Below are 12,266 nucleotides of genomic sequence, written 5' to 3'. Positions count from 1 at the left end.
AGTTCACGCCCATCGGCCCTGACGTGTACCAGATCGAGTCCCCGATACACTCCCCTCCTTGGGTGGAGATAAAATGCAAGGCTGTTCTCCAGGCATTTCAGTTGATATTTCTCCAGTCATGCCACTGGGCATAGTGGGTTCCCTGGCTGCTCGAACATGAATCCCCTCATGGACTCCCTGCTCCTCTCCCTTGGGTCCAGACGATTCTTTATGGCCTCGTTTATATGCGAGAGTGGCGTATCTGAGAGAGAGAATGCTTTGTTATAGTATTGCTTTCCAGTAGCCTATTACGAGTGCAACTTAGAAATAAAACAAACAGGCTATGAACAACATACCTTAGACTGTTCTCGTCTGTTTTTACGAGGAATGAGTTGGGCTTTAGTTGTCTGTTCCCCTCTTTTCGTCTTTGACCCAGATGTAACTGGAGGTCGAGCCACACTTTCTGGACCAGACCCCTTGGTGTATGGGGATTCAGAGCCTGGAAGTTTTGGAGCTGGGCCATGTCCTTATCAGTGATGGGAGGGTGGCTGTTTGTGATATATTTGCCTTGCCTTAGTTGTTTGATGTTGGCCAGAAATGCATGATTCGAGGTGGTAAATTCTGTGTCCTTCATAAGGCACTAGCTGCGACTGGTGGTTGGGTCATTTAGAAACCCATTGAGCCCACTCCGGAGTGCCAGATAGCTACTTATGCTGTACTCCTCCCCTTCCCATGCCATCTCTTTTTCCCAATTATTCCATAGTCATGCCGCCCAAAAATGTTCCACTTATCCATTTTAGTTTTGGCAACAAAGTATCGAGTTAGCCAGCCAACTGAAAAAAAGTTTTGTATGTTGCTACTGTATGACAACCAGCTCAATTTGCCGTGTGTCTCGTTCCGACACATTCACTTTATGAGACGGTGGAGATCGCAATTCAATATTGAAAAGGCCGGAGAGACAGACCAGTTTATACAAATGTAACGATTGTCTTTGGGTGAAAGAGAGGAGGACCAAGATGCAGCGTGATGATAATCCATATTTAATGGGAATACTTAAACACCGAACAAAAACCCGACAAAAGGAACAAAGACGAAACAGTCCCATAACTGGAACAAAAAAAAAAGAGGTTTTGTATGTTGCTACTGTATGACAACCAGCTCAATTTGCTATCTGTCTCGTTCCTACACATTCACTTTATATGAGACGGTGGAGATCACAATTCAATATTGAAAAGGCCGGAGAGACAGACCAGTTTATACAAATCTCTGCTGTTGAGAACTAAATGCTAGTCTAAAAGAAATGGGAGATAATGTCTAGATGCTTTTTATAGTGGGGATAAAGTTTATACATTGATGCTCCCCTAACCCCCCCCCCACCACCACCACCTCATCTAACATTTAACCTGCCCCCATCCAATGGACATTTATCATGTTAGTTGTAAACATGTAATTATTATTATATTGCTATTGTTTCATTCACTTCCCTTTGACCTGCACTGTTGGAGTTTAAGATATTCACTGTACCCTGCATTTACATCTGCAACCCTGCGCATGTGACTAATAAACACTCTGTGGCACTGCTAGGACACGCCACTAGAGCGCAGCAACAGACAATAAAATGCAGTAATCATTTGAAGGCCATTCTCTGGCAATGGCAAAGCATTTTATGGTCTGTTGCTGCTCTCTAGTGGCAAGTCCTGGCAGTGGCACAGGTGTGTGTGTGTGTGTGTGTGTGTGTGTGTGTGTGTGTGTGTGTGTGTGTGTGTGTGTGTGTGTGTGTGTGTGTGTGTGTGTGTGTGTGTGTGTGTGTGTGTGTGTGTGTGTGTGTGTGTGTGTGTGTGTGTATTTGTTTGTTTTATTGCACAGGTCCAATTGGCATGTAAAAATGTGTATTATGTTTTTCTGGTCTAAATCTCATGTAGATCATGATGTAACAGAAAGATTGAAAACCAGCAGACACCCAGGCCTGGAGTAGTTGACTTTGCTTCATATGCTAACAACCTGCTTAGCTGGTTAGGCCAGACTGCACTAACAGCTGTGTGGTGGCATGAGGTGTGGCCTTCTGTCCGTTGTAATATGTAAATGGACTGTTGTCTCAAGGTGTGAGAAGGAAAGGCTCCATAGCTCAGTGGTTAGAGCACTGGTCTTGTAAACCAGGGGTCGTGAGTTCAATTCTCGCTGGGGCCTTGACTAAGTGGTCACATGTTTTAATCCAGGTCAGTACAATCCCAATTTGTGTTCAATTCTGCTCCCCAGAATTATGTTGTTGTCGTAGTTTATGTCTCGTATCAACAGAACAGAAATTATATTATCTATATTTATTTGTGGCGAGTTACTGGGTTTTATGCCTTCAGTCATGGCTCCATAGCTAAGTGGTTAGAGCACTGGTCTTGTAAACCAGGGGTTGTGAGTTCATATCATGCTGGGGCCTTCCTTGAGGGGTCATATGTTTAAGCCCAGCTGATGTGTGCTCCAGTAGCACTACACACACTGCCTCTGTGACAACCTGTGTAGCCTAACATGCAGTTTTGTCTACACATTGCATTGCAGTAAAACAATGTGATTATTAGCAACATACAACTGTTAATTTTCCTCTCAATGATCATTCAATGCTACACAATTTGATGGACATCATTGACATTTGCCAGGGTAGCCTACTGTTCCACCTGTGGGCAGATTTTTTATTAACATCTTCAATGCCTGGATCGGGAGCCAGGGTGGGGCATGTGTGTAGCTTTGTCCCCGGGGGAAGGGCCTTGCTTGAGAGACCAATGCAATCAATGTTGACATGAGATGAATGTGTGAAAACTGTGGATGTCGTTGTATTTGATCATGTCACCACTACAGATTTGTTTTGTTTCTGCATTTTATTTCCATTGATCTTTTTCTGGCAGAGATCAATGTATTATTGTATATGGCAGTAGGAAAGCAGTCCTACTTGAGCATTCTACCTGCCCTCCAGGACACCTACACCACCCGATGTTACAGGAAGGCCATAAAGATCATCAAGGACATCAACCACCCGAGCCACTGCCTGTTCACCCCGCTATCATCCAGAAGGCGAGGTCAGTACAGGTGCATCAAAGCTGGGACCGAGAGACTGAAAAACAGCTTCTATCTCAAGGCCATCAGACTGTTAAACAGCCACCACTAACAATGAGTGGCTGCTGCCAACACACTGACACTGACTCAACTCCAGCCACTTTAATAATGGGAATTGATGGGAAATTATGTAAATATATCACTAGCCACTTTAAACAATGCTACCTTATATAATGTTACTTACCCTACATTATTCATCTCATATGCATACGTATATACTGTACTCTATATCATCGACTGTATCCTTATGTAATACATGTATCACTAGCCACTTTAACTATGCCACTTTGTTTACATACTCATCTCATATGTATATACTGTACTCGATACCATCTACTGTATCTTGCCTATGCTGCTCTGTACCATCACTCATTCATATATCCTTATGTACATATTCTTTATCCCCTTACACTGTGTATAAGACAGTAGTTTTGGAATTGTTAGTTAGATTACTTGTTGGTTATTACTGCATTGTCGGGAACTAGAAGCACAAGCATTTCGCTACACTCGCATTAACATCTGCTAACCATGTGTATGTGACAAATAAAATTTGATTTGATTTGTTTCAGTCTCCCCTCGTCAGTACGTCCAACAGGCCTCACAAACGCAGACCATGTGTAACCACGCCAGCCCAGGACCTCCACATCCGGCTTCTTCACCTGTTGGATCGTCTAAGACCAGCCACCAGCTGATGAAAATGTGGGTTTGCAGAGGCAAATAATTTCTACATAAACTGTCAGAAACCATCTCAGGGAAGCTCATCTGCATGCTCATCATCCTCACCAGGGTCTTGACCTGACTGCAGTTCGCCATTGTAACCAACTTCATTGGGCAAATGCTCACCGTTGATGGCCACTGGCACGCTGGAAAAGCGTGCTCTTTTATTTCTTTTAAGGTGTCTGTGACCAACAGATGCATATCTGTATTCCCAGTCATGTGAAATCCGTAGATTCCATTTATTTAGAGATTGAGCATGATTAATGCAAAAGTAATGTCCCCTAACCCCCTGTCAGAAGGGTGCAAGCTAGGATTAATGAAATGCCAAAGGTAATATGGAGTTGTGAGGAGAAATGCAGTATGTGCAAATGTTTTCTTATATAAACATTTTACATGCAATTTGTGATATGTGTATATAGCTTGTCCTGAAAAACAAAGTAGTTTGCATGTGAGTGAATTGTAACTAGTGTTCTATAAAAATAAACATAATATAAAAAGAATAAGATAAACAGAAAAGGATTCATTTTACATACTTTTGTCGCCATAAATTATACAATCAAATCGTTGTACAAATTCTGGGACCTCATTTTATATCCTCTTATGTTATCGTTATGGTCACATCATCAGGGAGTGTGGAGAAAACACCAATAACATCTTGCGAGGTTTGGATATGGGATTTGACTTTGCAGTGGGTGGAGACAAGATATCAAGAAGAATCTAAATCGCCTTTTTGACAACTAACATAAAAAATACTGTCTAACTTAAACTTGAGTGAATGCTTTGGTATTTCGTACAGTTGCACCTACATCGAGTCATATCGTTAAGGAGGTTTGTTCTATCGCGTCAATGCTCTGGAGCTAGTAATGCTGCCTTTGCTGAAACATTTCAATACAGTGTAGGTTCCGTATTAGGATAGGTCCCTAGTGGGGGTATTCCCCTGCGAGGTCTGTAAAAGGGACAAAAGTCCCAGTTGCAGTGAGTTTTTGTAAGATGAGAGTTCTAGAAGCTAATGAGTTAAAAAACAAAATGGAAAAATAAGATATTTGAACATTGCTTGATTTACGTGTAGTAGCAGTATCAATACGGAGAGGGGTTGGTTTATGCCCTATGGGGAGGGGGAGCCATGAGAGATGAGTTCAGAAGTTTACATACACTAAGTTGACTGTGCCTTTAAACAGCTTGGAATATTCCAGAAAATGATGTCATGGCTTTAAAAGCTTTTGATAGGCAAATTGACATAATTTGAGTCAACTGGAGGTGCACCTGTGGATTTATTTCCAGGCCTACTCAGTGCGTCTTTGCTTGACATCATGGGAAAATCAAAAGAAATCAGCCAAGACCTCAGAAATAAAATTGTAGACCTCCGCAAGTCTGGTTCATCCTTGGGAGCAATTTCCAAACGCCTGAAGGTACCACGTTCATCTGTACAAACAATAGTACGCAAGTATAAACCCCATGGGATCACGCAGCCGTCATACCGCTCAGGAAGGAGTTGCGTTCTGTCTCCTAGAGGTGAACGTACTTTGGTGTGAAAAGTGCAAATCAATCCCAGAACAACAGCAAAGGACCTTGTGAAGATACTGGAGGAAACGGGTACAAAAGTATCTATATCCACAGTAAAACGAGTCCTATCTTGACATAACCTGAAAGGCCGCTCAGCAAGGAAGAAGCCACTGCTCCAAAACCGCCATAACAAAGCCAGACTGGTTTGCAACTGCACAATGGGACAAAGATTGTACTTTTTGGAGAAATGTCCTCTGGTCTGATGAAACAAAAATATAACTATTTGGCCATAATGACCATTGTTATGTTTGGAGGAAAAAGGGGAAGGTAGGCAAGCCGAAGAACACCATCCCAACCGTGAAGCACGGGGGTAGCAGCATCATGTTGTGGGGGTGCTTTGGTGCAGGAGGGGCTGGTGCACTTCACAAAATAGAGGGCATCATGAGGAAGGACAATCATGGGGATATATTGAAGCAACATCTCAAGACATCAGTCAGGCAGGAAGTTAAAGCTTGGTCGCAAATGGGTCTTCCAAATGGACAATGACCCCAAGCATACTTCCAAATTCGTGGCAAAATGGCTTAAGGACAACAAAATCAAGGTATTGGAGTGGCCATCACAAAGCCCTGACCTCAATCCTATAGACAATTTGTGGGCAGAACTGAAAAGGCGTGTGCGAGCAAGGAGGCCTACAAACCTGACCAGTTATACCAGCTCTGTCAGGAGGAATGGGCCAAAATTCACCCAATTTATTGTGGGAAGCTTGTGGAAGGCTACCTGAAACGTTTGTCCCAAGTTAAACCATTTAAAGACAATGCTACCAAATACCTATTGAATGTGTGTAAACTTCTGACCCACTGGGAATGTGATGAAAGACATTTCTGAAATAAATCATTCTCTCTACTATTTTTCTGACATTTCACATTCTTAAAATAAAGTGGTGATCCTACCTGACCTAAGACAGGGAATTTTTACGAGGATTAAATGTCAGGAATTGCTGATTTCATTTTGTTTTTTTGTTTCGTTACAAATTTCACCAGATTGGGATACTTGAGTGTGGGATTATGCGAGGGGTTATGGTGCTAACTTCATGATCTGGTAACTCTTCAGAGAGGTCGCGAGTAGAATAAGGGAGTATGGACTAATGTTGAAAATGGTTTTAGCAATAACAGTAGTTTATGCTCTTTGACATTTGTCGCAGAGATAATGTTATTAAGAAAAGGTTAATGTGATAATTCTTCATATTGTCAATGCTTTTCTGGATTTCCTGAAACAGAATTGAATTGAACGAAACTGTTCTGATCTGTGCTTTTTTGAGGTTATGGAAGGTGACGTCAGATCGTGTCTTAATGCATGGTAGGAATAATTTGACCACAAACAGTATGTGTCAACCCTCCCTAACCGGCTGAAGAAAAAGTGACGATGGCGTGCAATGCGACAGTGACTTTTTAACACTTCTATCTGAGTCTGAGCCATAAACCAGAGTGCTGAGAACAGCTCAGGTGAGAGATTTGTGTACGTGAGAGAAACGGATGTATCTATTTGGATGTTGGCAAGAGTTACATGTACCGTTAGGAAGATGAACTGTAAACGATATCTGAAATAGACGGGCTAGAATGATAAATCCTGGAAGAAGTACGGGGGTGGTCTACACACTGCGAACAATTTAGACTAAGGATCCATTGAGATACTGATCTTTCATTACCAGGCCATTCTTGACAGGATAACAGGGACAAAGGAGGGCTATAATGAGAAGAGTTATTACCGGCAATAAAAGGTTTAATTTATAATTGTACATTCTAACAAGGATGATGTGTGCTCTGTTTAGAAGCTGGAATTCGAGTCCTATACTCAAAGTAAGCACTAAGGACTATAATTTTAAATTTGTGTTGGATAATTTATCAAATATTTTAGTTATGATTTGGATACAGCGAGAGAGAGTTGCTACAAAACGGTGAGAGGTGGGGGCGATGCTAAAATGTATTTGGCCAAGGGAGGCTCCAGAAACCTTATCTGTAAGTGTCCTCCGACAGGGAGGTTGTTTGTTAGTGAAATCACTGGATGATAACTTTCATGGTTGACCCAAGCTTTTTTGTTCTCTTTTGTTTTACCGTGTAATCAGAATTTGAATGTTAAATGCATTAATGGGTGGTGTGAAATTATTAAACATGTACTTTTTTCTCTTTCCTTTTCAAGTCAATATGTTTTTAGGTTTTGTGGAACATGAGTGATCATTGTTCCAGAGAAGGGATTGATACAGGCAGTTAACCCACTGTTCCTAGGCCGTCATTGAAAATAAGAATTTGTTCTTAACTGACTTGCCTAGTAAAATAAAGGTAAAATTAAAATTAAAAATTAAAATATATTCACTAATTGATTTGAGGATGTTTTAGTATGTTTATAACTGAAGAAGTGCATTAGGAGTAGTGACAAGTGTGTTATGGGTTAGATGGTAGTGTATGTGCAAATGTGTCTGTAGCAGGAGGTGAGGTGTTTGAGACCATGTTTACATAGAGTTGTTAAGTGGGAGGGAACGTGACTGCAGGGGAGATCTGTTGGAGCTCATAAATTAAGGTTATGGTGAGAATAGAAGAGATAGTGGTGGCATTTCAGACACTGTGGTAAACTTTCAAGAAACTGTGACTCTTTTGTTAGGTTGGATGTTCTTCCAACTAATTAATATCTTTCCCAATTTCTAACAGCAAGCGAACATGTTGATGGAATTTATATGAATGACTAGAATAATCCACTCTGAACCCTGAAGCCGTATAATCGTATGAGTATGAAATTGATTAGAATTATGTATGACCATAGTCTGTACAATATGTCTATAAACCTCATTTGAATAACAGACAGACTGTCTGAGCAAGATTCAGGGCCGACCTTGGCTGGGGCGACGGAATCCCCTTATCTTTGTCTGCTGGTTAGTGTGAATGTGTGTGCGTAGCAGGACATTGTGTGCTAATGTTAGCGTGAATGTGTGTGCGTATGGTGGGGTGAATGTGTGTGCGTGAGAAGTCAGTATAAAAGGAATTGTTTTGTATTCTTGACTTTAGAACGTTCCCGTGAATAAACATTTGACTATTTTAGCTGGGCCTCTGTCTGTTTTCATTTCTATCAGTATCCTACATATCCTGATATAGCAGACTGAGTAGTTGAATTGAATTGGTTGATGAACATGAGAACATAATTCTCGTAACAATTGGTCCTTTGAACCGGATCTCAATACCTGCCTCTGTTGTCCCAAGGAACTGCTGAAAACCATACACGGGTGGATCCAGGATCCGTAAGACAAAGACCTGACCTCTGAAATGAGGGATTTACGACCCCTGGAAAATAGCTTGTTGTATACGGGTGAGACCTAATGTCCGATCGACACCTCTATAGATATAGTTTCAAGAAAGGAATTTAGCAACATAGGCGCAAAATAGGTCCACGACTATTCCACGAAAGGAGAGACCCACATAGATTAAGAGATTAAAGAGACCACACACATAGTCAGGCAGGAGAGCAACTATAGTAATTGGATATAATTAAAGAGCACATACATAGATCATAGAAATACATACACATAGATTGTGAGAATGAGACAGATACATGTGGTTGAGGGGTAGCACTCTTCCCTACAATGCGGGAGACTCGGGTTCGCATCTCAGCCTGGGCACCAATAGACTAAAATTCATTCAGGTAATTCAAGGTTTTGCCTGGAAAGATACGTTTGTTTAAGATATAAACTGAACGTTTTAATAGCTTGTTTAGATTAAATTGAAAGACTAATTCATTCAAAATAAGTTCTCTTATACTCACAGACATGATTCAAATAGTTTTAGAAACTTCAGAGTGTTTTCTATCCAAATCTACTAATAATATGCATATCTTATCTTCTGGGGATGAGTAGCAGGCAGTTGAATTTGGGCATGCATTTCATCCAAAATTCAAAATGCTGCCCCCTATCCAAGAGAAGTTAAAGGGGTACACTCACATATGGAGTTTTAATTAAACACATGAATTCTGATAAAGGGGATGCTCTGGGAACCTGTAGAAAATGTTTGATGGTTTTTCTTTAAGTTGTATAATATAGTATGGAACACTACTGTAAAAGGGTGGTATGACCTTTGACCTCTATCATGGCTTTCCGTTGTGGTCTGATCAGCCTCATGGGAGGGCCATTTGGATAATGAATTTAAGGTCATTTGTGATACTGATTTTAATAACAACACTGTCATCTCAGATTTTCAAAATATGCTTTTCAACCAAAGCTACACAAGCATTTGTGTAAGAGTATTGATAGCCTAGCATAGCATTAAGTCTAGCATTCAGCAGGCAACATTTTCACAAAAACAAGAAAAGCATTCAAATAAAATAATTTACCTTTGAAGAACTTCGGATGATTTCAATGACGAGACTCTCAGTTAGATAGCAAATATTCATTTTTTCCGAAAAGATTATTTGTGTTGGCGAAATAGCTCCGTTTTGTTCATCACGTTTGGCTAAGAAAAAGACCGGAAAATGCAATCACTACAACGCCTAACTTTTTTCCAAATTAGCTCCATAATATCGACAGAAACATGGCAAACGATGTTTAGAATCAATCCTCAAGGTGTTTTTCACAAATCTATTCGATAATATATCAGTTGTGACAGTTGGTTTCTCATCAGAAGCAAACGGAAAAATACTGCAGCTGGAGATTACGCAATAATTGCAACGGAGGACACCAAGCGACCACCTGGTAGATGTAGTCTCTTATGGTCAATCTTCCAATGATATGCCTACAAATATGTCACAATGCTGTCGACACCTTGGGGAAGCGACAGAAAGCCTAAGCTCATTCGTGGCCCATTCACAGCCATATAAGGAGTCATTGGCATGAGGCGGTTTCAAAAAATGCAGCACTTCCTGATTGGATTTTTATCTGGGTTTCGCCAGTAACATCAGTTCTGTGGCACTCACAGACAATATCTTTGCAGTTTTGGAAACTTCAGAGTGTTTTCTTTCCAAAGCTGTCAATTATATGCATAGTCGAGCATCTTTTCGTGACAAAATATCTTGTTTAAAACGTGAACGTTTTTCATCCAAAAAATTAAAATAGCGCCCCCTATATCCAAGAAGTTAACCCTTCGAAACAGCCCCTCTGACACCATTTAAGGCACTTCCGGGTGGTACAGGAAGCTATAAGTCAACTCATATCCTGATTGGGGTATGCCTTTACAGAATCCTGAGTGTTAAGTGTTTACGTTAAGAACTGACCGATTTACACAGGTTTGAATGCACTATTTATCACAAACTGCTGGTTGGGTATGGAAAAACACGTTTAAGGTGATTATAACCACTTCCGGTTGCTTCAGGAAGCTTAGAATCAACACAGGTAGACCTCATAGTGTCCTGATGGACTGCCATTGAAGACAGGTTCATAAGGCATTCATAACCCACATAGGCTTCAGGTTGACTTTAGAGGAGCAGGCAATGTATTCCTCTGGGGATAGATGTCATTGTAATCTGTGAGATCAAAAAACCTGATTAACTGTTAAGGGTTAATGCCACACGGTCAAGGTTAGGCTTGCACAGATCGGGAGGACCTCAGGAACGTACCTGAGGTCAAATTGTGCTTCTCACCCTAATGGTTCTCTCACTGTCACCCAAAAGCAAATGACATTTAGGGCCAGGCTTAATTTTGGGCCTACTTTTTTTCACGGTCGCTGCACTCAGAGCGAGCTACGGTCAAGCGGGGCATCTCGTTGAACTCGGAACGGCCTAGAGAATATGGAAATGACATTGCAGGCTCTGTGTGTCTTTAAGCACCGCACTTTGTCACTCCATCCTTGCTGTGTGTGTGTGTGTGTGTGTGTGTGTGTGTGTGTGTGTGTGTGTGTGTGTGTGTGTGTGTGTGTGTGTGTGTGTGTGTGTGTGAGAGAGAGAGCTTTTCTTTGACATCTGTTGGGAGACATTACTGACTTACAGTTCATGGGGGTTGCCTAATCACACATATGAAGTTTTGAAAAGATCTGACCTTTTTAACCCTTCGAAACAGCACCTATGACACCATTTTATGGCACTTCCGGTTTACACAGGAAGCTGAAAGTGAACACATATCCTCCACATATCCTTTAGTGAGTGTGTGTTATTTCAGAAAATCACAGAAAATCACAGAAATCTTGCAGAGCTCCGAAGCACACTTTAAAAAGATCTGTAACTGTTTAAAAAATAAATAAAAACTGTTTTTGAACATCACCTATTTGACATTGTACGATTTCTCTTAAATGACGATAGATAAATGGCTGGTTCTTTTTTTATTGACACTGGAGGTTCCTTGACTTTGACGTGAAGCGGAAAAATTATTGCTCTATTTTCATTTTGGACTTTAATCCCAGAAAAATGGCCATAACTCAAAAACCGTTGAGGCCTAGACGCCATCTTGTTCAGAGCCAACTGTCCATTATGCCAAACCTATGCTTACCAAGTTTCTGCTTCAAAATATTTTCCGATTAGGAGAACCACGTCGTGATTCGTGATGTTTTTTATATTTGCAATATGATTCCATTCGCCCTCTTGTGGGATTTACCCGGACAGCGGAAAAATGACCAACATTTCATTATTTTATAAAAACAGAAACCGAATGTCCGGGAGAGTTCGTTTGATGACTTCCTGGAAGATCCGCCCCTGCCGCACGGTCCGATGCCGTCCGCGAATTTTACAAACGTTTTCGGACGTCTAGTAAGGGACCGTACATTTGCAATGTGGTCTTTCTCACTAACCATATGGCGAATGTCAAAATGTTCCCTTAAGGTATGTAAATGTGGCTTATAGGAAATCTCACATGAAAGTATAACATTTCTTTTTAGATGTTTTGCAATTTGAGGGAAAACAATGAGACGTTTAATAGTTTTGAGACTATGAAATGTGTTTCAAAATGTCTTTCACCCAGTAAAATAGTACCAGAGTAAAAGTAAAAAAGTATTTGGTTTTAA

At 40.9% G+C, this 12,266-nt stretch overlaps 1 non-coding gene across 1 annotated transcript; it reads left to right on the top strand.

Annotated features, from left to right (window-relative positions):
* The first annotated feature begins 2,093 nt into the window (after positions 1 to 2,093).
* trnat-ugu lies at positions 2,094 to 2,166 on the top strand. Its single transcript has one exon. It is a non-coding gene; the product is annotated as a tRNA-Thr (tRNA).
* The last annotated feature ends 10,100 nt before the right edge of the window (positions 2,167 to 12,266 follow it).

This window comes from Oncorhynchus tshawytscha, linkage group LG23 (genome assembly GCF_018296145.1).
Source record: "Oncorhynchus tshawytscha isolate Ot180627B linkage group LG23, Otsh_v2.0, whole genome shotgun sequence".
NCBI lineage: Eukaryota > Metazoa > Chordata > Actinopteri > Salmoniformes > Salmonidae > Oncorhynchus > Oncorhynchus tshawytscha.
Note: the sequence above shows the minus strand (reverse complement) of the source record. Positions and strands in the feature narration are given on the sequence as shown.